At 41.9% G+C, this 26,162-nt stretch overlaps 1 long non-coding RNA gene across 1 annotated transcript; it reads right to left on the bottom strand.

The window, feature by feature from the left end:
- Window positions 1–13,191: 13,191 nt before the first annotated feature.
- LOC140725660 (uncharacterized) lies at window positions 13,192–25,737 on the bottom strand. Its single transcript, XR_012098405.1, has 3 exons — window positions 25,485–25,737; window positions 19,780–19,911; window positions 13,192–13,390 (listed from the first exon to the last, which is right to left on the bottom strand). It is a non-coding gene; the product is annotated as an uncharacterized lncRNA (long non-coding RNA).
- Window positions 25,738–26,162: the final 425 nt, after the last annotated feature.

A 26,162-nucleotide genomic window follows, 5' to 3' on the forward strand; every position in this document is an offset into this window, starting at 1 on the left:
TGTCCTCTTGTACTGAGTAGTGGTGCCCTGGGGAAGAGGCACTGGCTGTCCACTCTATCTATTCCTCTTAACATCTTGTACACCTCTATCATGTCTCTTCCCATCCTCCTTCTCTCCAAAGAGTAAAGCCCTAGCTCCCTTAATCTCTGATCATAATGCATACTCTCTAAACCAGGCAGCATCCTGGTAAATCTCCTCTGTACCCTTTCCAATGCTTCCACATCCTTCCTATACTGAGGCGACCAGAACTGGATACAGTACTCCAAGTGTGGCCTAGAGTTTTATACAGCTGCATCATTACATCGCGACTCTTAAACTCTATCCCTCGACTTATGAAAGCTAACACCCCATAAGCTTTCTTAACTACCCTATCTACCTGTGAGGCAACTTTCAGGGATCTGTGGACATGTACCCCCAGATCCCTCTGCTCCTCCACACTACCAAGTATCCTGCCATTTACTTTGTACTCTGCCTTGGAGTTTGTCCTTCCAAAGTGTACCACCTCACACTTCTCTGGGTTGAACTCCATCTGCCACTTCCCAGCCCACTTCGGCATCCTATCAATGTCTCTCTGCAATCTTCGACAATCCTCTACACTATCTACAACACCACCAACCTTTGTGTCGTCTGCAAACTTGCCAACCCACCCTTCTACCCCCACATCCAGGTCGTTAATAAAAATCACAAAAAGTAGAGGTCCCAGAACAGATCCTTGTGGGACACCACTAGTCACAACCCTCCAATCTGAATGTACTCCCTCCACCACGACCCTCTGCCTTCTGCAGGCAAGCCAATTCTGAATCCACCTGACCAAACTTCCCTGGATCCCATGCCTTCTGACTTTCTGAATAAGCCTACCATGTGGAACCTTGTCAAATGCCTTACTTAAATCCATGTAGATCACATCCACTGCACTACCCTCATCTATATGCCTGGTCACCTCCTCAAAGAACTCTATCAGGCTTGTTAGGCACGACCTGCCCTTCACAAAGCCATGCTGACTGTCCCTCATCAGACCATGATTCTCTAAATGCCCATAGATCCTATCTCTAAGAATCTTTTCCAACAGATTTTCCCAGCTTCTGTATGAAACAATATCATATTCCAGCAAGCCAAATGATATAATGCCTGACCTGCCGAGACCCTTCAGCATTCTGAGTGTGTTAATCTGGATTTCCAGCATCTGCAGAATCCCTTGTGTTTACATTTTTTTAAATTACTGTAGGTTACAATCAGGTACATCGAAACACACAGTAAAATGCGTTGTTTGTGTTAACAACCAGCACAATCTAAGGATGTGTTGGGGCAGCCCACAAGAAAATAATCAAAAAATAGTCCAAATGAGAGCAAAAAGTAAGGTAGTGATCATGGACCATTCAGAAATGTAATGGCAGAGGGTAAGAAGCTGTTCCTAAAATGTTTGAGTGTGTGTTCTCAAGCTCCTGTACTTTCTCCCTGATGGTAGTAATGAGAAAAGAGCATGTCCTGGATGGTGGTGGTCCTTAATGATGGATGTCGCCTTCTTGAGATCCTCGGTGATGGGGAGGCTAGTGCCCATGATGAAGATGGCTATGTCTACAATCCTCTGAAGCTTTTTTCGATCCTGTGCATTAAAGCCTTCTTAATAGGAGTGATGCATCCAGTCAGGACACTCTGCACATAACATCTGTAGCAATTTTTAGAGGCTTTGGTGACATAGCAAAGCTCCTAATGAAATATAGCCTCTAGCATGCTTTTTCATGATTGCATCAAAGTGTTGGGCCCAGGACAGATGTTCTGAGATGTTGTTCCAAGGAACCTAAGACTGCTCACCCTTTCCATTGCTGGCCCCTCAATGAGGACTGGTGTGTGTTCTCCTTCCTGAAATCCACAATCAATTCCTTGGTCTTGCTGACAATGAGTACAAGGTTGTTGTTGTGACACCACTCAATCAGCTGATCTATCTCACTCCTCTATGCTTCCTTGTCACCATCTGTGATTTTACCAACCACTGCTGTGTCATCAGCAAATTTATGGATGGTGCTTGAGCTGTGCTTAGCTGCCTAGTCAAGAATATTGATTGAGCAGAGCTTGATGTTAAGAATGCATCCTTGAGATAAGCCTGTGTTAATTCTCAATGAGGAAAAAATGTTATTCCCAATCGGCACTGATTGTAGAATCCCAATGAGATAGTTAAGGATCCAGTTGCAAAGGGCTGGATTTTGAAGCCGATTGATTGGATGATGGTGTTGAATGCTGAGTTCTAATCAATAAACAGTGGCCTGAGGTAGGTATCGTTGTTGTCCAGGTGGTCCAAGGCCGAGTAGAGTGTCAGTGAGCTTGTGTCTGCTGTAGACCTGTTGTGACAGTCAGCAAATTGCAGTGGCTCCAGGTCCTTGCTGAGACAGGAGCTGATTCTAGCCATGACCAAAGCACTTCATCACTGTTGATATGTGCTACTGGGTAATAGTTGCTGAGGCAGCTCACCTGCTCTTCTTGGGCAATGGTTTGATTGATACCCTTTTGAAGCTCCAAGTACTTTAAACCTCAGTCCTGTATATTCTTCATCAGGTACATTAGCTCATTATAAAACTTCCACTGACAAAAACTAACTCCCAGATACCCCAGTGAGTTGAATGTAAAATCATCTCCAAAGTTCTCCATGGTCTAGTTCTACCCCTCTTCTGTAATGTCCACCACACTTGTATCCTCTCTTGCACCTTCTGTCCTTAGAGTCGAGTTTTTAGTTGTCTCTCCTAACTTTTCATTGTAAGTATGTGATGGTATATCTGTATTTATGCACATTTTATTCCATATCCATACTTTCTGTTTATTTTTATATAATTCTTTATTCTTATAATTGTTGAATGCTGTTTTTGTTGCATGTCACATTGACACACCACAACAAACTCCTAATATGTGAAATACTGTATATGCCGAATAAAATTGATCCGTGATCCTTTTCTACTAAGCTTCAACATCCATTCTCATTTGCTTTGCAGTCACAAAGCAGGTACTGGTTGTCCCCAGGTTATGGAAGCCCTTAATTTCTGTGAACTGCTCATAACCTGAAGAGTTCGTAAGTCAGAAATGTGGCCACAAGCTGAGTTGCCACATGGTTGAAGATAACTGCAGCTTCACAGCAGCTGACGAACCCAAACCACTGATCTCACAAATGCTTTTCCATTTGCATGGACTGTGCATAAATTGAATCTTTGTAAACTGGGGCGGACCTGTACTGTATTGACAGGTGCCATCTTTCAGGTCAAGTACTGTTTTATCCTCTCAATGAACTTAAAAGCTCGCATGGCATTATTTCAAGGAGGTGAAAGGAATTCTATAGCTTTTATTCCTCAAGCAATATCATTATAATCTGATTGCTAAGTTATTAATCTCCTGATTTACCAGCTTCAACTCGATTGCACATCATATTCCCAGTGCATATTTGATAATTATTAAGGATTATTCAGGTTTATAAAATTATGGATAGTGGATATTAACTAAAACGAGAACTGGTCTTCATGGATTAAAACTTGTTAATAGTTCAACTTCCACTGATCTTTAAGGTGTCGAAACCGGTCATAGGGTATGGGACATTCAGACTCAGTCAAACTAAACTACACAGGAGGACAATAAATGGGAGTTGGTGTTAATTGCTAGTCATTAAAGACTTTAGGGTGAGATCAGGGAAGACATCCAATCCATTGTTTAAAGCATATCCTTGCCACAGCACTGTGACTAAACGGGTGTATATTGGGTGTCCGGAGTTTGTGCTTAGAAGCTCTTGGACCATCTGCCAGCATTTGAGTACTCAAAGCAGTTCTGTTAGTTGAAAGTGCTCCCATTATAAGTATTTAATGCTACAATGTTACCTGTCTTCATCATAGTTTCTCAAGAAGCTTACTTTCAAAGCAGATCTGCGCTGTTTTGTAGAGGTTTTCCCTTTGGGCACACTCTGAACTACAGCCTCTTAAACATCTTTGAATTTGAGAGTTCTGGAGATGGATGAGATTTTTCTTTTAAGTGGATGGGAGTTGAGGATGAGGGGAAGTTAAATGTCGGATCTACAGAGGAAATAAGAAAGCCTGTGACAAGATGTTTCTCAATTTACCTATTTGTTGTGATAGGCTGAGCCACACCTGGGAGATACAAAAGGTCTTGACGGATTTACAGCAGATCTTCTGGAGAGAATCTAGTTCTTCTCTCTCAACATAATGTGTTATTCTTTTTGAACACTAAAACAACAATTAAACAATTACTACAGTTTCAGTTTCAATGGCTATAGTTACCTACTTATTTAGAATCATTCTTAAATCTCCATATTCAACTTTTGAGTGACTTTTCTGTGTAAGAAGAGTCCATCTAGACTAAAACATAGTTTGATTTAGATTGGAACTCCCAGGAAACCAGCAGGGATTAGCTAGTTAAATAATGAAGTGTATTTTAACAGTCCTATCAAGAGGTTTCTACAGGGATTACAAGGGTTAAAATTCTCACTCGCCTGCCCTTCACATATCAAATATCACAGCTACATGAATCAGTTGTGTGAATAATCAAATTCATGCTGATAGATGAGAGATTTGATAGTATTTGCTTTTCAAGTGGGACATTAACATGTCTCAGCAACAAACTGTTTCTGGGTTTATTAACAAGTAATTCCTTTTAAGGAAAAAGAACTCAACCACATACAGTCTTTAAGGTATTAAAGTGAGGAAAAAAGCAGATTATGCCTATCATAACTTCCTTTCAAATGTGATCTCAAACCACTGACTTGATTTTGGTAAGTATAAAATGTCCAGGGACATAACTCTGAACAAAAGAAAGGCTGTTCTCACCATTACCTTTACCAGAATCTGTCCGTAACTAACGAAAGCCAAGGAAAGGGTATTATAAGGTAGAAAGAGTTGGATGATTGGGAAGCTGTAACAATCCCACAAAAGGCAACTAAAAAAGCTATAAGAAGGGAAAAGATGAAATATGAAGGCAGACTAGCCAATAATAATAAAGCAGGATACCAAACTTTTTTTCTGTTATAAAAAAGAGTAAAAGGGAGGTGAGAGTTGACAATGGACCACTGGAAAATGATGCTGGTGAGGTAGTAATGTGAGACAAAGAAATGGTAGATGAACTTAATGGGTATTTTGCATCTGCCTTCACAGTGGACGACACTAGCAGTGTGCCAGAGGTCAGTGAGCATCAGGGAGCAGGACTGAGTGCCATTGCTATGACAAAGGTAAATGTACAAGGCAAGCTCAAAGGTCTTAAGGTGGATAAGCCACCTGGACTAGATGGACTACGTCCCAGAGTGCTGAGACAGGTTGCTGAAGAGATAGCAGATACATTGGTCATGACCTTTCAAAAATCACTTGATTTTGCATGGTCTCAGAGGAATGGAAGATTGCAAATATCACTCCACTCTTTAAGAAAGGAGGAAGGCAAAAGGAAGTAAATTATGGGCCAGTTAGCGTAACCTCAGAGGTTGGGGAAGTGTTGGAGTCTATTATTAAGGATGAGGTTTTGAGGTACTTGGAAACTAATGATAAAATAAGTCGAAGTCAGCATGGTTTCTATAAAGGGAAATCTTGCCTGACAAACCTGTTAGAGTTCTTCGAGGAAGTAACAACCAGGGTGAACAAATGAGCGGCAGTGGATTAATTTTCTTGGATTTTCAGAAGGCATTTGATAAAGTGCCACACCTAAAGCTGCTTGACAAGATAAAATCCTGTGCCATTACAGGAAAGATACTGGCATGGATAGAGGAATGGCTGACAGGCAGGAGGCAGCGAGTGGGAATAAAAGGGGCCTTTAACTAGTGGTGTTCCACAGGGGTCAGTATTGGGACTGCTGTTTTTCACATTGTTTGAAAATGATTTAGATAATGGAATCACTTTGTGGCAATGTTTGTGGATAATACGAGTATTGGTAAAGGGGTAGGTAGTGCTGAGGAAGCAATGTGATTACAGCAGGACTTAGACAAATTGGAAGAATCAGCAAAAACGTGGCAGATGGAATGCAGTGTTGGGAAATGTTGGATAATCCATTTTGGAAAAGAAACAATAGTGCAGACCACTGTCTAAATGGGGAGAAGGTTCAAAGATCAGAGGTGCTGGGGACTTAGGAGTCTTCGTGTGAGACTCCCAGAACGTGAATTTACAGATTTAGACTGTGCTACGGATGACAAATGCAATGCTGGCATTTATTTCAAGCGAAATAGAATATAAAAGCAAGTAGATAATGCTGAGCCTTTCTAAGACACTAGTCAGACCACACTTGGAGTATTGTCAGCAGCTTTTGGCCCCATATCTCAGAAAGGATGTGTTGTCATTGGAGAAAGTCCAGAGGAGGTTCACGAGGATGATTCCGGGAATGAAGGGGTTAACATATGCGGAGCGCTTAGCAGCTCTAGGCCTGTGCTCACTGGATGGAATTTAGAAGAATGCGTGGGGATCTCATTGAAACCTACCAAATGTTGAAAGGACTGGATAGGGTGGATGTGGAGAGAATGGTTCCTCTTATGGGGGTATCCAGAACTAGAGGGCACAGCCTCAAAATTGAGGGTGAGCCTTTACAACAGAGGTAAGGAGGAATTTTTTTTAGCTAGAGAATAGTAAATCTGTGGAATGCTCTGCCACAGACTGCAATGGAGGCCAAGTCCATGGGTATATTTAAGGCGGAAGTTAATCATTTCCTGATTGGTCAGGGCATGAAAGGTTATGGAAAGAAGACAGGTATATGGGGTTTAGTGGGATCTAAGATCAACCATGATGGAATGGTGAAGCAGACTCAATGGGCTGAATGGCCTAATTCTACCCCTTTGTCTTATGGTCTTAATAATGGATTATCTGGTCCCATTGCTGTTTGTGGGATTTTGCTGAGTGCAAGCTTGGTGCTTTGTGTTCTAGCTTCTACAATGACTATGCCTCGTATTTCTATAACTGTATAGCGCTTTTAGGCATTATGGTGTTGTGAAAGATATGAAGTAAATGTAAGCCAGGACACCTTCATTTCTTCACAGACAAGAGAAAATCTGCAGATGCTGGAAATCCGAAGCAACACGCACAAAACGCTGGAGGAACTCAGCAGGCCAGGCAGCATCCATGGAAAAGAGTACGGTCACCGTTTCAGGCTGGGGCCCTTCATCAGGAATCTCGCAGGCCTTGATGAAGGGTCTTGGCGCGAAATGTCAACTGTTTACTCCTTTCCATAGATGCTGCCTGGCCTGCCGAGTTCCTCCAGCATTTTGTGTGCGTTGCTTTCATTTCTTTATTTCCTCCTGTTGTAAGGTTCATGCTGTTTCATAAATAGTGCCTGTATTAATTGCACAGGATATCTTAGGATAAAACCTTGCACTGTACCATCACTTTAACTTGGGCAATTTGATTCACTAGCTGAACTGAATTTAACAGAACAACCAGAGGCGTCAAAACAGTACAAGATAGGAGACTAGTAAAATTTCCCCCTTTCTGTCTCTACATCAACCCACACTATAGCTCTCTGAACATGAAATCAGTCAAGTATTTTGCTGCTTTTAATTCATAGGATCCTCCAAGGATCTTGTTTGTGGTTTGGAGGATTGTGTGCCTCAATGATCGGGAGATCTCTGTTGGCTGGAGGCAGGGCTTTATGCTTTGGCTCTTGAAAGGGTCACCTATGCCAAACAGGTCAAAGGTCAAAGGGTAGAGGCCAGACTAAGAGTGGTCCTCTGGTTCTCCAGGTTCAGGGATTCAGCTCAGGGCTAACTGGTGAAACGAAGTTGTTATGGAAACAGCAATGAAGAATCCTATATCTGCATGCAATGGTATTCCTGAGAAACCACCCAGAAGTTGCATGACTGACTGTAGTGAAAACTGAGAGGAATCTGCTGACACAATGAAGGAAGCCAGAGGTGGAGGACTTTCATTACTGTCCTAAACACCGGTGGCATAACGAGCAGTAAGTAAGTAATTCATAGTATATTATCTTAACAGGCGGATATTTTGGCATCTTATCTGCTTTTCCTGTACCCCAAGGCTTTTGTCGGTGCTGCACAATATACCTACCAGCCTTATGTAAGGGTAAAATGTAATGTAAATATCAGTCCCACCTGTGGGAAAGTGCCTAGCTTACATCTTCCACCTCCTTTTGAATAACAATCCTGGATAAAAAAACGTCTGCATGCAGGTTACTGGGAACCATGACAGAGCTCATAGGAATTTCAAAACATTGGACTGTCATGCTGGTTCTAGATGTGGGATACCCATTTTTGCACAATTGTTTTAAACAGCACAGTGTACTTCATGATCACGAGATAAGAGAAAGGTTATGATAAGAATCCAGATTTTTCTCTTCAGTGTCAGGATGTAGGCGTTTAGCAGGCATATGCTGTCATTGTAAAATCAAGGAAAATAATATTCAGCTTATAATTTTCTGTTCCATGGAATATAAAGATATACTCTTCAGTTGAGGGATAGCTAGGCAGACACCTCATCAAGTGCTAAGAGATGGGTACATATTCAGAGATGCCTGTTATACATGTTAAACTGAGACTTTCTCGGGCTGATGTAAGAGTCATGACATTTTTTTTTTAATAAGTGTAAGGAAGTTCCAGAATGCTGGGCAATATTTGTTTCTCCAAGACAAAGATTGGCCATTTAGATCATGACTTTCTGCAGCTCCTTGATGTTTGTGGATTGGGTTCAGCCTCACAGTGACAAGCAGGTGAAACCTCCTCGGTTTTAGCCACTGGAAGGTGGCAACAACTTCAGATCCACAATCTTTCTTTTTTGGGAATTGAAATCAATAGAAACTTGATCACTTTGCTGAAGAATTGGGAGTTCCATATCCTACCCATTTACACAACTACTTACCTTGTACTCTGCAGAATTATCTATACTGCCCTTAACTTAGCAAAAGCCATTCTCTTGAGTTTTCCTCAATCCAGTTTTGCAATAAGGACCTTAATATAGTATTGAATATCAGACTTTCTTTGGAACAAGAATCAAAGGATCAACAGTAAGTAACAGGAAATTAGTTCCAATTACCCATGATTCAATTGAAAAAACTCAAGTGGCTGTTCCTGTACAGGTACCAAAATTAAGGATCTTTCACCATGAAAATCTAATACACTCTACTCTGCCTATAGCGGCTTCATTAGGTGAACCTGCTGTATATACACTACCTTAAAGCAAACTATATTAAATTATAAAGCTAACAAGGACACAATCAAAACTGTAAGTGTATCTAGACAGGGATGACAACACTTTTCACAATGCCTTATAGATATTAATGCAAAAAAAAGTAGTTATACTTATCAATCGCTCCTCCAGCTTTACTGTCACTCCCCAGCTGTGGAAGATCACTTGCCAGATGTTGATTGCACTTTACCTGCAACACACATCTTGAGTCCCATGGCACCCAAGTCCAGGAGCCAAAACTGTCCGTCTTCTCTAAACAAGCTTCCCCACAGGAAACACTTCTTGTCACAACAAAGTCGAAGAGAAGCCATTGTTAAAGATTAATCATACCAGACATTGATGGTCAGGGGAAAGGAGTTAACCTGTGTGTATTTCAGAAAAGAATCAAACAGCGATCAAGAGACCCTTACAAAATGCTCTAACAACATGATGAAAGCCAAGTGTGTATAGAAGCCAATGAGCAGAACTGCAAGCTTTCAGCTGCTAAGTGTTATGGACTTCTATAACCACACTGTATACACTCGAAGGAAGCAAACTTATGCTGATGTGCACAGGAGATCCTGGGAGCAGAAAAAGCAAACCAGGTAATTGTCGTAAGACAGACTGTGAGAGGGCGTACAGGAGTGAGATATGCCAACTAGTGGAGTGGTGCCGCAGCAACAAACTGGCACTCAACGTCAGTAAGACAGAAGAGCTGATTGTGGACTTCAGGAAGGGTAAGACAAAGGAGCACATACCAATCCTCATAAAGGGATCAGAAGTGGAGAGAGTGAGCAGCTTCAAGTTCCTGGGTGTTAAGGTCTTTGAGGATCTAACCTGGCTCCAACATATTGATGTAATCATAAAGAAGGCAAGACAGAGGCAATTTGGCATGTCAACAGATACACTCAAAAACTTCCATAGTTCTCCGTGGAGGTCATTCTGACAGGCTGCATCACTGTCTGGTATGGAGGGGCTACTGCACAGGACCGAAAGAAGCTGCAGAAGGTTGTAAATCTAGTCACCTCCATCTTGGGCACTAGCCTACAAAGTACCAGGACATCTTTAGGGAGCGGTGTCTCAGAAAGGCAGCATCCATTATTAAAGACCTCTAGCACCCAGGGCATGCCCTTTTCTCTCTGTTACCATCAGGTAGGAGGTACAGAAACCTGAAGGCACACACTCAGTGATTCAGGAACAACTTCTTCCTCTCTGCCATCTGATTCCAAAATGGACATTGAATCTTTGTACCCTACCTCACTTTTTTTTAATATACAGTATTTCTGTTTTTTGCATGTTTTTTAAATCAATTCAATATATGTAATTGATTTACTTGTTTAATTATTATTATTTTTTTTTATTTTCTCTGCTAGATTATGTATTACATTGAACTGCTGCTGCTAAGTTAACAAATTTCACGTCACATGCTGGTGATAATAAACCTGATTCTGATTCTGATACATACTTTCATTGACAGGAATGTTATAATTGTCATGGGGGAGGGGGGATCTTTTAGGGTAGTTGGAGGCAGATGATAAAGTAGGTCGAAGTCAGCACGGCTTCATTAACTGGATATTTTGCCTGACAAATCTGTTGAAACACTTTGAGGAAGTAACAGGCAGGATAGACAAAGGAGAGTCAGTAAAAAGAAGTTCTTTACTTGGATTTTCAAAAGTGCTATGACAAAGTGCTGCACAAGAGGTTACTAAACAGGACAAGAGTCCATGGAATGATTGCAAAGGTACGAGCAGACAGAAGATGGGCCGAATGGCAGAAGGCAAACATTGGAAATAATGGGGGGCCTTTTCTGGTTTGGTTGCTCGTAAACAGTGGTGGTCTGCTGCTGCTAGTGTTGGGATCACCATTTTTCACATTTTATGCTAATGATGATAGAATTATTGGCTTTGTGGCCAAATTTAAAGATGATTCTAAGATTGCTGGTGTGGCAGGAAATGTTGAGGATGCACGCAGTCAACAGATGGAATTCAAGGGATTAGGAGAATGGACAAAGAAGTGTTAGATGAAATACAGTGTTGGGAATTATATAGTCATGCATTTTGGGAGAAGGGATAAAGGCATAGACTGTTTTCTAAATACAGAGTGAATTCAGAAATGGGAAGTGGAAAGGGATTTGTGTGTCGCAGTGCAGGATTCTCTGAAGATTAACTTAAGGGTTGAGTTGTTTGGAAGGAAGGCAAATGCAATGTTAGCATTCATTTTAAGAGGACTAGAATATAAAAGCAAGCATGTAATGCTGAGAATTTATAAGAAATTGATCAGACCACATTTGGGGTATTGTGAGTAGCTTTGGGCCCAATATCTGAAAAAGGATATGATGGCATTGGAAAGGGTGTAGAGTAGGTAATTGAGAATTAGCCTGGGAATGAAAGGGTTAGTGTGTAAGGAGTGTTTGATGGCTCTGGGCCTGTACTTACTGAAGTTCAGAAAAACGGGAGAGGATCTTATTGAAACAAACCCAATATTGAAAGGCCTATGTAGAGTGGATGTGGATAGGATAGTGGGAGGACCTGGGACCAGAGGGCAGAGCCTCAGATTAGAAGGATGTCCTATTAAAACAAAAATAAGGAGGAATTTCTTTAGCCAGAGGGTGGAGAATCTGTGGAATTCATTTCCGTAGACAGCTGTGAAGGCCAAGGTGTCAGGTATACTTAAAGCGGAGGTTGATAGGTTCTTCATTAGTAAGAGTGTCAAAGGTTAGAGGGAGAATGCAGGAGAAAGGTGTTGAGAGGGAAAATAAATCAGCCATGATCAAATGGTGGAGCAGACTTGACAGGCTGAATGTCTTAATTCTGCTCCTCTGTCTTTTGGTTTTATAGAATGAATTTAAATATGTGTGTTTGATAGCATAGTTGACAGGATCATAACCCAGCAACACACACAAAATGCTGGAGGAACTCACCAGGCCAGGAAAAAAAAGTACAGTTGATGTTTTGGGTCAAAACCATTCAGCAGGACTGGAGAACAAAAAGTTGAGGAGTAGATTTGAAAGGTCGGTAAATCCTCCCGCACTCCTCAGAACTTTAAACCTACTCCTCAGCTTCTCTTCTCCAGTCCTGCCAAAGGGTTTCAGCCGGAACGTCGACTGTGTATTTTTTTCCATAGATGTTGCCTGGCCTGCTGAGTTCCCCCAGTATTTTGTGTGTGTGGCTCAGATTTCCAGCATCTGCAGATTTTCTCTTGATTGTGAGGATCTTAACCAAATTTGATATGGTGAGGAAGGGTGATTAACATTCTTTTCAAGAGGTCTAGAGTACAAAAGCAGGGATGTGATGCAGAGGCTTTTTAAGGCACTGGTGAAGCCTCACCTTGAGTATTGGAAACAGTTTTGGGCTCCTCATCTAAGGAAAGATATGTTGGCACTGGAGAAGGTTCAGGGGAGGTTCATAAGAATTATTCAAGAAACGAAAGGGTTATCATACATGGCTCTGGGTCTGTACTCACTGGAGTTTAGAAGGCTAGGAGGGGGGATCTCATTGAAACCTCTCGAATGTTGAAAGGCCTAGACAAAGTAGATGTGGAAAGGATGTTTCCTAGGGCAGGGGAGTCTAGGACAAGAGAGCACAGCTTCAGGATAGAGGAACCTCCATTTAAGATAAAGATGCAGAGAAATTTCTTTAGCCAGAGGGTAGTAAGTTTGTGGAATTTGTTACCATATAACCATATAACAATCACAGCACGGAAACAGGCCATCTCGGCCCCCCACAGGCAGCTGTGGAGACTAGGTCTTTGGGTGTATTTTAGGCAGAGCTTGATAAGCTCTTGATTGAACACAGCATTAAAGGTTATGGGGAGAAGGCCGGGGAGTGGGGCTGAGGAGGGAAAAAAGGGTCAGCCATGATTGAATGGCAGAACAGACTCGATGGGCCAAATGGTCTAATTCTGTTGCCATGTCTTATGATCTTTTCCCAATTATTTGTGATAATCAATGATTTGATACAAACTGATATTCCAAAGAATGACCCGATGTTTGGAAAGTGAAGTGGACAGCTGAGGCATCATTCTCACAAAGAGCTGAAGGACAAACCAACCTTGCCTTTTAAGGAATGAAGAAACAAGCACCTGTTGTCCAATAGATGCTCTCAGTCACTTCTTTTATGGATGTTGTTTCATCTTGTAAGCTCACACATGAAAGTACGAACCTCCACACTGGGCTTCAGCTGTCAATCTCCAAGTGCGATCGGCCATGTATTGGCAGGACAAGAACATGGAGATCAAACATCTTCATCGACTCTTCTCTACTGTAAGGAGAAAGTTAAAAGATTGTGATGGGAAGATAATTTTAAGCAAAATGGTTGGAAAATAACTCAAAACAAAAACTAAGGGATATACTATTTTAAAGTTTGTAGAGTCCCAGTTTTGCCTCAAACAACAGCTTAATGACAATTATACAATACTGTGCAAAAGTCTTGGGCCATATACGTATGTAGCTCGGGTGCCCAAGACTTTTGCACAGTATTGTATTTGTCAACATGGAGTAGACAACAAGTTTGTAAATCTGGAAAAAATAACAGATGCTGGGAATGACAAGAGTGAAGTGCCATGGGAGGGGTGGGGGACAGGTGGCAGAGAAGGAGTGCCAGGGGTCAGAACTGGTGTGGCATGGGTGCAGTCACACTCAGCCCTGATACACCAGGCAAGGTAATTTTATTCCAAACTATCGGTTTATTGATCATTACAGAATATCTGTCTGATGCTTCCTGCTCCCTCCCTCTCCCTTCCCCCTTTCCCAACCATGATTCCCCTCTCCCTGCCCCCTTCCCACTCTCAGTCCACAATACAGACCCATATCAGAATCAGGTTTATCATCGCTCACATAGGTCATGAAATTTGTTTTTTTTTCACAGCAGCAGGACAGAGCAAAACATAAAATTACTGCAGTGCTGATCAAATGTTTTAGGCTCTCTATTAATATAGGTGTCTAAGACTTTTAGGATTATATGTTAATTAGTTAGTGAGAAATTTATTGTCATTACTGAGGACAATGAGATTGCAGTTCTGCTCCATTCCGTGTAAAACAGCACACTGGCAAATCAATTACTAAAAGCACAATGACCAACTGTAAAATAACACCTGAGAGATGTTTCTGGATCTCCTGCTGCATGGTAGGTTAGTGAACTAGTGGTGGGATGAGTCTATCACAATGTTGCGAGCCCACCATAGACTGTGTGAGTTGCAGATGTTTTCCATATCTAGTAGCTGTGTCCCACTGATGTTCTGTGCTGTCCTGGTCACTCACTGGAGCGCTTTTTGATCGATCTTGTTGCAGCTAGTGTACCATTCTGTCAGGCAGTAGATCGGTATGCTATCAATTACACACTGATAAAGGTTTACCAGCGCCTATGGACCTGATGGTTATAGGATGTGGGAGCGTGACCTGGAAACAGGCAGCATTAGTGATCCTGTAATGTTCTGACCAGTGCAGAATCACAGGCAGTGTCCTTGCAATGTATTGCCGAAAATGGTTCTGATCTTTCTAAAGGAGACTTATGTACCTTCAGTGAAACCTTCCAGTGTGGCCAGTAAGCGTACTTACTCGAACGATTGAGAAGCTAAATTAACTCTGGAACTATGCAAAAGTAAACACCAGAGACTGTGCCTACTTCTGGAATGAGTTTCCACACGCAGATTCGCGAAACTTGTCAGGGTAAAATGATGCCTACACTCCCTCTACGTTCAGCCAAGGCGATGCAAGTTATATTCCTTTGCTCTTTCTGTCGCTTTTATACAATGTGCCTGATGCTTCATCAGACTTGAGAACGTTCTGCAATATTTCTTCAATTCCTATGTCCTTGCTGCCTCTCTGTTTGACCTCTATATAACAAGGAGGCAAGGTGGTGCAGTGGTGCCGCTGGTACAGCTGCTGCTCCAATCTCCAGCAATCCGGGTTCAATCCTGATCCCTGGCCTTCTCAAATTGATATTTAGATTGAGATTTTTTTAATCGAAACATACAGTGAAATGCATCATTTGTAACAATAACCACTGCCTAAGCCCACAAGTATCGCCACACATTCCGACATCAACATAGCTTGCCCACAATGCTCAGAACAGAACAAGCAAAGCAACACCGGTGAAACACGCCCCTTTCCTCCCTGCCACCCTCCTTCCTACTCACAGACATGGACCGACCTCCAATCTCCACGCTTCAGCCACTGGGATTTGGGTTCCAATCTTTGGTATTGACCACCCAACGTCCGGCTGATAAGAGGACCCCAAATTCCAAGCTAGAACTCTTGGCACGCTGGCTGCCCTTTGTGTGGAGTTTGCACTTTCTTCCTGTGGCATTAGCATTTCCTCCAGCTTCTCTGGTTTCCTCCTATATCTTAAAGTGTTGTGGATGGATTATTCCCCTTGCCTTATAGGATAAAAGGATATGCTTTATTGGATGAAAGGATATGCTGTAACTGGAGAGGGTTCAAGGGAGGTTTAAAAAAGTGATTCCAGGTTTGAACAGCCTGTCATAGGAAGAACATTTGATGGCTCTGGGCCTGTGTCCACTGGAATTCAGAAGAATGAGGGGTGACCTCATTGAAACCTATCGAATGGTGAAAGGCCTTGACAGAGTGGATGTGGAGAGAGTGTTTCCCATGGTGCGAGAATCTAATAGAGGGGCGTCCTTTTAGAACATAGATGAGAAGGAATTTCTTTAGCCAGAGAGTGATGAATCTATGGAATTTGTTGCCACCAGCAGCTGTGGAGGCCAAGTCTGTATGTATATTTAAGGCAGAGGTTGATAGATTCTTGATTGGTCAGGGCATGAAGGGAAATGGGGAGAAGGCAGGAGATTGGGGCTGAGAGGAAAAATGGATCAGCCGTGATGAAATGGCGGAGTAGATTCAATGGGCCAAATGGCCTAATTCTGCTTCTATGTCTTATGGTCTTATTGTCTTATAGTGCGTCTCTTTGCGGAGTAGGGTGGTGAAATTGAAGCAAGTGTGGAGAAGATAGGTTACAGTGAAAATCGGTGGTGAAATAGGATTGTTTTGTTATCTGTCACCGGTTTAATGGACTGAAATAGCCTCCTCCTCCATCAACCTTTCAATTGTCATATCATCCATATGGCGCTGTGGCCAGCCCAGATTGGTTATCTTCATTTTAGTATGGTTTCCAAGACTGTCAAGCCTGTGAACCAGCTGCAAGTAAGTCTTCCCCTGCACCCGCACATACATGACAATATACCCGAGTTCAACTTGGGCTACTGGTCATTGGTGGCGATCCATCAGGTAGTTAGTTCCTACTATGCTGCCCTGATGATGTTGTTGTAGGCAGAGAAGAGTTTGGGTATAAAAATGAACAAGGAAGACTGAATGAGGAATTGATGAAAAAGATAGAAAACCAGTGAACCCAGTGACCATGTAATGTTGTAATTTTGTATACTATCTGCTCCTGCACTTTGTCACTAATGCCCCCTCCCTCCTAAAGCCACCCTAGACCGTTTCTATGGGCAACTTGGAATACTGTGGACAGTTTTGGTCACCCTTTTACAGGAAAGGCTTCATTAAACTGGAAAGTGTGCAGAGAACATTTACAACAATTTACAAGACTGGAGAGCCTGTGTTATAGGTGACTTTATGGAGATGTAACAAAACACGCTGATGAAGATAGAGCAGTGGATGTAGTGTATATGGATTTCAGTAAGACATTTGATAAGGTTCCCCATGCAAGGCTTATTGAGAAAGTAAGGAGGCATGCGATCCAAGGGGACCTTGCTTTGGGGATCCAGAACTGGCTTGCCCACAGAAGGCAAAGGGTGGCTGTAGATGATTCGTATTCTGCATGGAGGTCGGTGACTAGTGGTGTGCCTCAGGGATCTGTTCTGGGACCTCTCCCCTTTGTGGTTTTTATAAATGATCTGGATGAGGAAGGGGAAGAGTGGGTTAGTAAGTTTGCTAATGCCACAAAGATTGAGGGTGTTGTGGATACTCTGGAAAGATGTCAGAGGTTACAGCAGGACTTCGACAGGATGCAGAACTTGGCTGAGAAGTGGGAAATTGAGTTCAGCCCAGATAAGTGAGAAGTAGCTGATTTCAGAAGGTCTAATTTGAAGACAGAATTTAATATTAATGGTAAGACTTTTGGCAGTGTGGAGGATCTGAGAGATCTTGGGGTCTGTATCGATAGGACACTCAAGCTACTGTGCAGGTTGACAGTGTTGTTTAGAAGGTGTGTGCTGTGTTGGCCTTCATCAACCGTGAGATTGAATTCCAAGAGCCGTGAGGTAATGTTATAGCTATATAAGACCTTAGTTAGACCCCACTTGGTGTACTGTGTTCAGTTCTGGTCACATCACTACCTAAAGCATATATGTCAAACTCAAGGCCCGCGGGCCAAATCCGGCCCGCGGTGGAATTATCTTTGGCCCGCGAGATAATATCTAATTATTATTAAAGATGGCCCCAGTAATCGAAGCGCCTATGGCGTATGATATGGCTAATGCTGAGTTTATTCAGGTACCAGGTTTTCAGGGTTTTTAGTGTTTATTCGGCAGTCTTGCTCGGCAGTCTTCTTCATAAGAAACGGAATTTGTAAAGTGAAACACCTTGTAGTTATAGCAGAGACTGAGACACATGAGAGCAGGCTGAAAAAACGGAGGCAACGAAAGCTGCGTTCGCACGTGTCCGACTGATCCGGCCCGCATGAAGCTGCATTTTGCTCAATCCGGCCCATGACCTAAAATGAGTTTGACACCCCTGACCTAAAGGATGTGGATACTATAGAGAGAGTGCAGAGGAGATTTACAAGGATGTTGCCTGGATTGGAGAGTGTACCTTATGAAAATAGGTTGTATGAACTTGGCCTTTTCTCTTTGGACCGACGGAGAATGAGAGGTGACCTGATAGAGGTGTATAAGATGAGGAGAGACTTTGCTCATGTGGATAGCCAGAGGCTTTTTCCCAGGCTGAAATGACTAACACGAGGGGGCATAGTTTTAAAGTGCTTGGAAGTAGGTACAAGGGGGATGTCAAAGGTAAGTTTTTCACACAGAGAGTGGTGGGTGCATGGAATACACTGCTGGTGACGGTGGTGGAGGTGGATACAAAAGGGTCTTTTAAGAGACTCTTAGATAGGTACATGGAGATTAGCAAAATAGAGGGCTATGCAGTACGGAAATCCTAGGCAGCTTCTAGAGTAGGTGACATGGACAGCTGAAGGGCCTGTAATGTGCTGTAGATTTCTATATTTCTATGTTCTATATACAAAATCACAAGGAATCTAGACAGGGTAAACACGTATAGTCTTTTTTCCCAGGGAAAGGTAACTAAAATGAGAGGGCATAGGGTTAGGGTGAGAAGTGACAGATTTAAAAACAGCCTGGGGGGCAATTTCCCCTCACAGAGGGTGGTGTGTATGAGCTGTCAGATACAGTAGTTGAGGCAGGTATAATAACATAATTTAAAAAGATGGTTTGGAGAGATATGGGCCAAACGCAGGCAAATAGGCCTAGCTTGGGAGTAGTACCTTTGTAGAATTTTCTAAGTAAAATGGCAGAGGCATTTTACGTTTAAGGGGAACTGTAACAACTCCTTTATTCTCCACCAAACACAGAATCTAAAGCATGGTAAAATATCTTAATGTCATTAAATCATCACGTCAGACCAACATCTTAAAGTGAACCCCAGCTCAATGTCAGTGGTTGTGAATTATGCACAGTGTATGCTTCCACCCACTACATTACCCCACACCTTCAATCAGCATAGATGAGTGAGTCAAAGGGCGGGTTTCTATGCCATTTTTCTCTGTGACTCTAACCCAAAACTGAGTCAGCCTGCTGGTCGCTTGAAAGTTCTTTGCTAACGCTGGTATCGATAGTTACAATGCCGTCATAGTGACAGAAGAATTAAACTTTATTTAATTGACTGCCGTTTTATTTCTGGTGGAGAAAAGGAAAGTAAACAGCAAATGCTGAAACTCCGAGGTAAAACCAGAAAATGCTGGAAACGCTCAACAGGTCAAGCAATGTTTGGTGAAAGAGAAACAGTTAATGTTTCAGATCCGAGACTCTTTGTCAGAACTAGGGAGTCTCATATTTCTGGTAGTCATGAAAGTATTGTGTTTCAGCCAGGAGGAGGTTGTACAAGATTCTTGTTTTCTTTAGAATGCAAAGGTTAAGAAGGGGGAAGCATGGGCATTCAGTGTATATTGCTCACAGCATTCTCAGAATTGGTGTCAGACATTGAATCACTGGTGCTCAGTGACTCTTTTTTCATTGTGATTTGATGAGACTTGCTTTGGTTTTGAACCATGGAAATTTGGCAGTATACCATCAAATCATGCTGTTGGGGTGGTAGTATTTGGTGGTAATATATGCAGCATCCAGCTGTAATCAGCAAAGAGATCTCAATGATACATCAGCCAGTGTGTTGTCAAGTAAGCACTATGAAGTTGATTAGTTTACCTGGGTGGCTGAGCTTTGTAAGAAGGCATCATTGTCTAAAACTCTGGTGCCATTCCAATTAAAGATTTATACTTTGCATGACAAAAGAAACAAGGGTACCACAACTGACCTTCGTTGTTATTTCCAATTGGTTGAGCAACCCAGCAACTTGGCAATGGAGTTATTTGATCAAAGGGGTATCACAGTAGAGGAGAAAATATTTTAGGTATAACTACCATGCCAATGTACATACCTGTCAGAGAAATTACAGCGATTCTGTAGATGCTGGAAATATGGAGTAACACACACAAAACATTGGAGGAAGTCAGCAGGCCAGGCAGCGTCTATGGAGAGGAATAACGAGCTGACATGTCAGGCGGAGACTCTGCATCAAGAATGAAAAGTGTTTAGATGTAATACCAGTCGCACCCGACTCTCGTTTTTTATTGACGGTACAATAATTTATGACAGTAATCCTTCTTCAGCTTTTTCATCTGGGCCATGAACTAAGAGTGAAGCAACCAAGCTTGCAACAAACAATACTTAGTATTGTGAGCTTTTATCAGGGAGAATTAGGTTAGAGAGCTCTAGTGAAAAATCAGTCCGCTTGTTATTCGAGTATCGTAGGGTGACTTGCTGAATGTTTTCAACGAGAGCTGAAGCTGCTTCTGGCTAGGATGAGATTTGCCACACACACAGAATGAATGATCACCTGCTGTAGAGTTGATCATCTTAAGAGGAAAGTTTCAGCTTTCTTTTCTCTCTGAGTTTGCCTGATCTGTTTTCCCATCTCATTCAGGAGACCACTGGCTCTGGGTAGGGACGGGAATGTCTATGCAGTACAGAATAAGTTGAAGGTGAAGTGGGACAGGCTTTAGGATTTACTAATGAGAGACAAGCCAAACAATCTCATTTACTTTCATTCTAACTACTGCAAACAGAATAATTCAGGATAAAATAAGGTATTCCCAGTGAAATGAAATGCATTCTTGTATTATCTATAGAATCAAACCAATCATATTCACCACTTGTTGTGACTGGACAATAAAAAGTGGTGAGAGCAGCCCAGTCCATCACAAGAAAAGCCCTCATCATCATTGAGTGCTGCCACATGAAAGCAGAACCTATCATCAAGGACCCCCAGCATCCAGGCTATTCTCTCCATGCTGTTGCCTATGGGCAGGAGGTTCAGGAGTCTTAGGTCCCAGACCACCAGGTTCAGGAAATTATTACTCTTCAACTATCAGGCCCCTGAACTTCACTCACTTCATCACTGGTCACAACCTATGGACTCACTTTCAAGCACTCTTTGTTTTCAGTATTTATTTATCTGTTTGTTTATTTATTATTTGGGTAGTTCTTTGTATGCACACAATTTATCTTCTTTTGCACATTGGTTGCTTGTCAGTCTTTGAGTGTAGTTCTCCATGGATTCTACTGCACACTCTGTGGGCACTTCAACAGTTACACCTGTACACTTGCTCGTAAATGTAACTATCTATTCAACCAATCACGTGACACCACCACAATGCATAAAAGCAGAAGACATGGTCAAGAGGTTCAGTTGTTGGTCAGATCAAACCAATGATCAGAATATGGAAGAAATATGATCTATGTGACTTTGACTGTGGAATGATTGTTGGTGCCAGAAAGGGGTAGTCTGAGTATCTCAGAAACTGCGAAAAACAAAACTATCCAGTGAGTGGCAGCTTTATGGGTTAATGAGAGAAGTCAGAGGGGAATGGCCAGACTGGTTCAAGCTGACAGGAAGGCAACAGTAACTCAAATAACCACATAATTCTTGGTGTTAACATTTCAGATGACCTGTCCTGTAATAAGCACAACTACAAAGAAAATACAGCAGTGTTTCTATGTCCTGAGAAATCTGTGAAGATATGGCATGACATCTAAAACTTTGACAGACTTCTACATATGTGTGGTAGAGAATATATTGACGGGCTGCATCACAGCATGGTATGGAACCCCCAATGCCCCTGAAAAGAAAATCTTACAAAAGGTAGTGGATATGGCCCCACCCATCATGAGTAAAGTACTCTCTACCAATGAGCATATCTACACGAAGTGTTGTTGCAGAAAAGCAGCATCCATTATCAGGGACACCAATGACATCAGGGACATCAGGGACATCATGCTCTCTTTCACTGCTGCCATCAGAAAGAAGGTACAAGAGCCTTGGGACTCGCAGCACCAGGTTCAGGAATAGTTATTACCCCTCAACCATCAGACTCTTGAAGCAAGGGGCATAACTTCACTCAACTTCACTTGCCCTCTCACTGAACTGTTCCCATACTTTCAAGACCTCTTTGGCTCACGTTCTCGAGATTTGTTGCTTATATATTTATTTTTTTAACACAGTAGCACATTAGTTAAGACAATGCTTTATAGCGCCAGCGATCACTGATCGGAGTTCAAGGTAGCGTAGCAGTTCAGTTCCACCTGTCTGTAAGGAACTTACACGTTTTCCCCGTGACCACATGGGTTTCCTCTGACTGTTTCAGTTACCTCCCACAGTCCAGGGATGTACAGGTTAGTAAATGAATTGGTTACATGGGTGTAATTGGGCAGCGCGGGCTCATTGGGTCAGAGGGGCCTGTTGCTATGCTGTAACTCCAAATAAATAAAATAAAGTTATTATATTTTTCTGAAGGCTGCGATCTGCCCTTCTGCAGTCAGAGGATGCTTTTACCAAAAATGCAAGGAGGCCAAAGCCAGAAAGATCAGAGAGGGATGGCAAATTAAAGAGGCAAGTTCCAAGTTCAAAGTCAAAATTATTATCAAAGTACGTATATGTTACTATATACCACCTTGAGATTAATTTTTGCAGGCTTTTACAGGAAAATAAAGGAAATTTAAAATTTAAGAAAAAAACTATACGAATGCAAACACTGACAAATAAAGTGCAAAAGAAGACAAATTGTGGGAAAAGAACGTATTAAGAAAATGAGTTGTAAAGAGTCCTTAAAAGTGAGTCTGTAGGTTGTTGGATTAGATTAGAGTTGAGGTGAGTGATGTTAATCATGCCAGGTCAGGAGCCTGATGTTTGTAGTGTGATAGCTGCTCCTGAACATGGTGGTAAGGGACCTTACCTCCTGCCCGATAGTAGTAGCAAGAAGAGGGCATCACCTGGACGGTGGAGGTCTGTGATGAAGGATGCTGCTTTCTTCTGAGAGTGCAGCTCAGGATGACATGGGATTTTGAAACACTCACACATGATATTCTTTATGTAGAGAAGATTATGTCATGACCACTAAATGCCTTTATGGGAAACGGTACACAAGGATCATTGCTTCACTCAGATGCTTGGATCCATGTGTGTTAGGAAAGGAAAAGGTAAAAGAACAGCCTCTGCGTCTGAGTCAGTTGCATGGGAAAGTGCAGTGAGAAAGGGAACGAGTGTTGTTGGAGGCGATCAGCAGACCAAAGTGTTGCACGGGAAACAGTCGTGTTAGAACGCCGAAGGGGGAGGAGAGATATGTCTGGTGGTAGCATCACTTTGAAAACAGCAGATGCAAAAAGATAAATCCATTGAATGTGGAAACTAGGGGCACGGAAAGATCAGGACAATTTTCCCTATTCTTGGGCTGGATGGAAGGTTCAACAGACACATTTGAGAGTCCTGTCAACTATGGCAGTGATGAGATTGGTTAATACACCCACCAGCTCAGAAAAAGAATGGTCAAAAGAGCTTGTTTAGCTGTTGAAAAGTTGAGTGAAGAAAGTTTCAACTTCAATCATTGAGATCATAGCCAATGTTCTTTCCAATCATTAAATATAGTCACGGCCAACAAAGCCCACCAATGCTTCCACACACTCAGAAGCCTTAAATAAATTATGAAAGAAATTCAGCACACCCCCATCGATTATTACCAATTTTAATTAATCCTCCATAGAAGGCATTCTGTCTAGACAGATAATGGCCTGGAATGACAACTGCTCAGCACGTGACCGCACAAAACTTCAGAGTTGTGGACCAGCTCAGCACATCGTGGGAAGAAGCCTCTTGTCATGGACTCTGTCTATAGTTCTCAGTGCCTCAGTAAAGCAGCCATTTTAATCAAAGACCCCACCCACCCTGGACATTCTCTCTTCTCCTCTCTCCCATTGGGCAGAAGATACAAAAGCCGGAAAGCATGTACCTGATATACTGATCAAGCACAGCTTCTGTCCTACTATTATCAGACACTTGAATGGATCTCTTGTATGATAAGATGGACTCTTGACCTCACAAACTACCTCATCATGATCTTGCACTTTATTGTTTACCTGTATATACTTTATCAGTATCTTTTACACCTTAGTCTAGCTCAATGCACTGTGTGATGATTTGATCTGTGTGAGCTACATGCAAGACCAGCTTTACACTGTATCGTGGTACATGTGATAATAATTAACTAAGACTAACACCAATATTTGTACATTTAGTGATTGGAGATCCCTTTACTGGAAGCAAACTTGTTGCAAGTCTCTTTCTGTACTGTAAAATTTTACTGCTTACTTCTCTATTAAATTCCTTTTGGCTTCGGTAGTTCCCATATGGTCTACGCATAAACATTTCTGAAATGGGCTCTATGCTGGCGGACGTTGCAAGTGAGGGTTTCACAGCATTTTGCTTTGTGCACTCAAGCATCAGATCAGGATCTAATGCTCAAGTTATAATGCAATTTACATACTGACATACTTCCAAAATCATAGCTATAGCTTTGGTTTAGACTGCAAAATATTTGGCTGCTTCTCCTTTACAAAAACACATCTCAAATTTGTAATATCAATTTCCTTGTGATTAAAATGAATAAATCTTATTCTGCCCCTCCTCCCCCCCCTCATCTTCTCCTTCCCGTAACCCCCATTCTTCCCATTTAGACAATACTTGGCCTTTCATCTTTCTCTGGTCCCTTTCCCCTTCACCCTTATAATCCCTCTGAGCTGATGTTGACCTTGGCACTCACCAATTTATTCCTTGAATCCATTCCCACCATAATTTCTTTCCTGGCCCCCATTTTAACTGATATTTTTAATATCATGAACCAGGTCCTCTTCTGTTCAAATCTTTCCTTAACACCCTGAAAGTACATACCCGCCTCGACAAAAGCAATGGTGGTCTGTTCTTGCAAGCTATTACCTCCTTTACCTCTCTATTATCTATGAATATATTTTAACCTCTCAAGTTCCCATATGGATATGGTCTATGGATAAACATTTATTCCTAAATAATTATATATACATTTATATATTACATTTATTATATTATCTGTTTACTTATTTATTATTTTTATTTGGTTTTTGTATTTGGACAGTTTGACTTTATTTGCACATTGGTTGCTAGTCAGTATTTGTTTGTGTGTAGTTATCCATTGATTCTAGTGTGTTTCTTTGTTCTACTGTGAATTCCCACAAGAAAATGAATCTCAAGGTAGTATATGGGGACATATACACACTTTGATATAAATTTACTGTGAAATTTGAACCTTTCAAGTTCAAACACGTTAAAATCTTTTAATCTTACATTCATCACCATTGTATCAAAATATTTCTTCATCAAAATATTTCTGCATAAAAAAGGAAGAGGTCATTTGTCCTGACTTTGACACAGTTGATTGGACCCTCCTTTTTTACTGTCAATCTACTGCCAATTAGCACACTTAGTTGATTCCATTCTTAAACATTCAATGTTGCCAAAAGAGCACTTCTTTTACCATTGCGTACTGATGCTGTTGTTCCCCTTGGCCGCTTCTATTTCTCACCTACACCATCCCTAAACAATAATCTTCTGAGGTTTAGCAGTTCGAACTTTCAGCTTCTGTTTTCAGTGCCATTAAATTTGACACTATCTGCAATTTAATCAGTAAAGGTTTTATTCCGACAGATTTCTTTTAATGGATGCTGAGTAGGAGCAAGAGTAGTTTATATTTTGGCAACATATTGTGAATATTTACTTACTGCTTGTTACGCCATTGGCACTTAGGGCAGCAATGAAGACCATCTCTGGGTGTTCAGGGCTTCCTTCATCATGTCAGTAGCTTCCTCTCGGTTTTCACTACTGTCGGTCATGCAAGTCCTGGGTAGAGACTCAGGAATACCATCACATTCAGATTTAGAAGGATTCTTCATTGCTGTTTCCAAAACAAATTTGCTTTACCAGTCAGGGTTGTTAGCCCTGAGCTGAATCCCCTGGAAGATCAGTGGAGCACGCTCAGTCTGTCCTCTGCCCTTTGACCTGTTTGGTACAGGTGACCCTTCCAAGAGTCAAAGCAGAAATCCCTGACTCCAACCTGCATAGCCCTCCAGGTCATTGAGGTACACAAAGCCTCGAAACCACATGACAGGGCTGTGGGCCTCTTGGAGGACTGCAAATACAGACAGGGCTAAATCATTACATTTGATCAGTAATCTAGGTTTAAATTCTTGTAAATGTTTGGAGATGGCCTGCTTATCCAGTGTTTGATTATGTGTGTTAAAGGTCTGAACCTTTAACATGGGTGGCACAGTAGTAAAACAGTTAATACAAGTGCTTTAACATGCCAGTGATCACTGATCAGGGTTTGATTATAAAGTTTGTATGTTCTCCCCATGACCTTGTGGGGTTTGATTTCCCCCCACATTCCAAAGATGTACCGT

The sequence above is a fragment of the Hemitrygon akajei genome, chromosome 3 (genome assembly GCF_048418815.1).
Source record: "Hemitrygon akajei chromosome 3, sHemAka1.3, whole genome shotgun sequence".
Classification (NCBI taxonomy): domain Eukaryota; kingdom Metazoa; phylum Chordata; class Chondrichthyes; order Myliobatiformes; family Dasyatidae; genus Hemitrygon; species Hemitrygon akajei.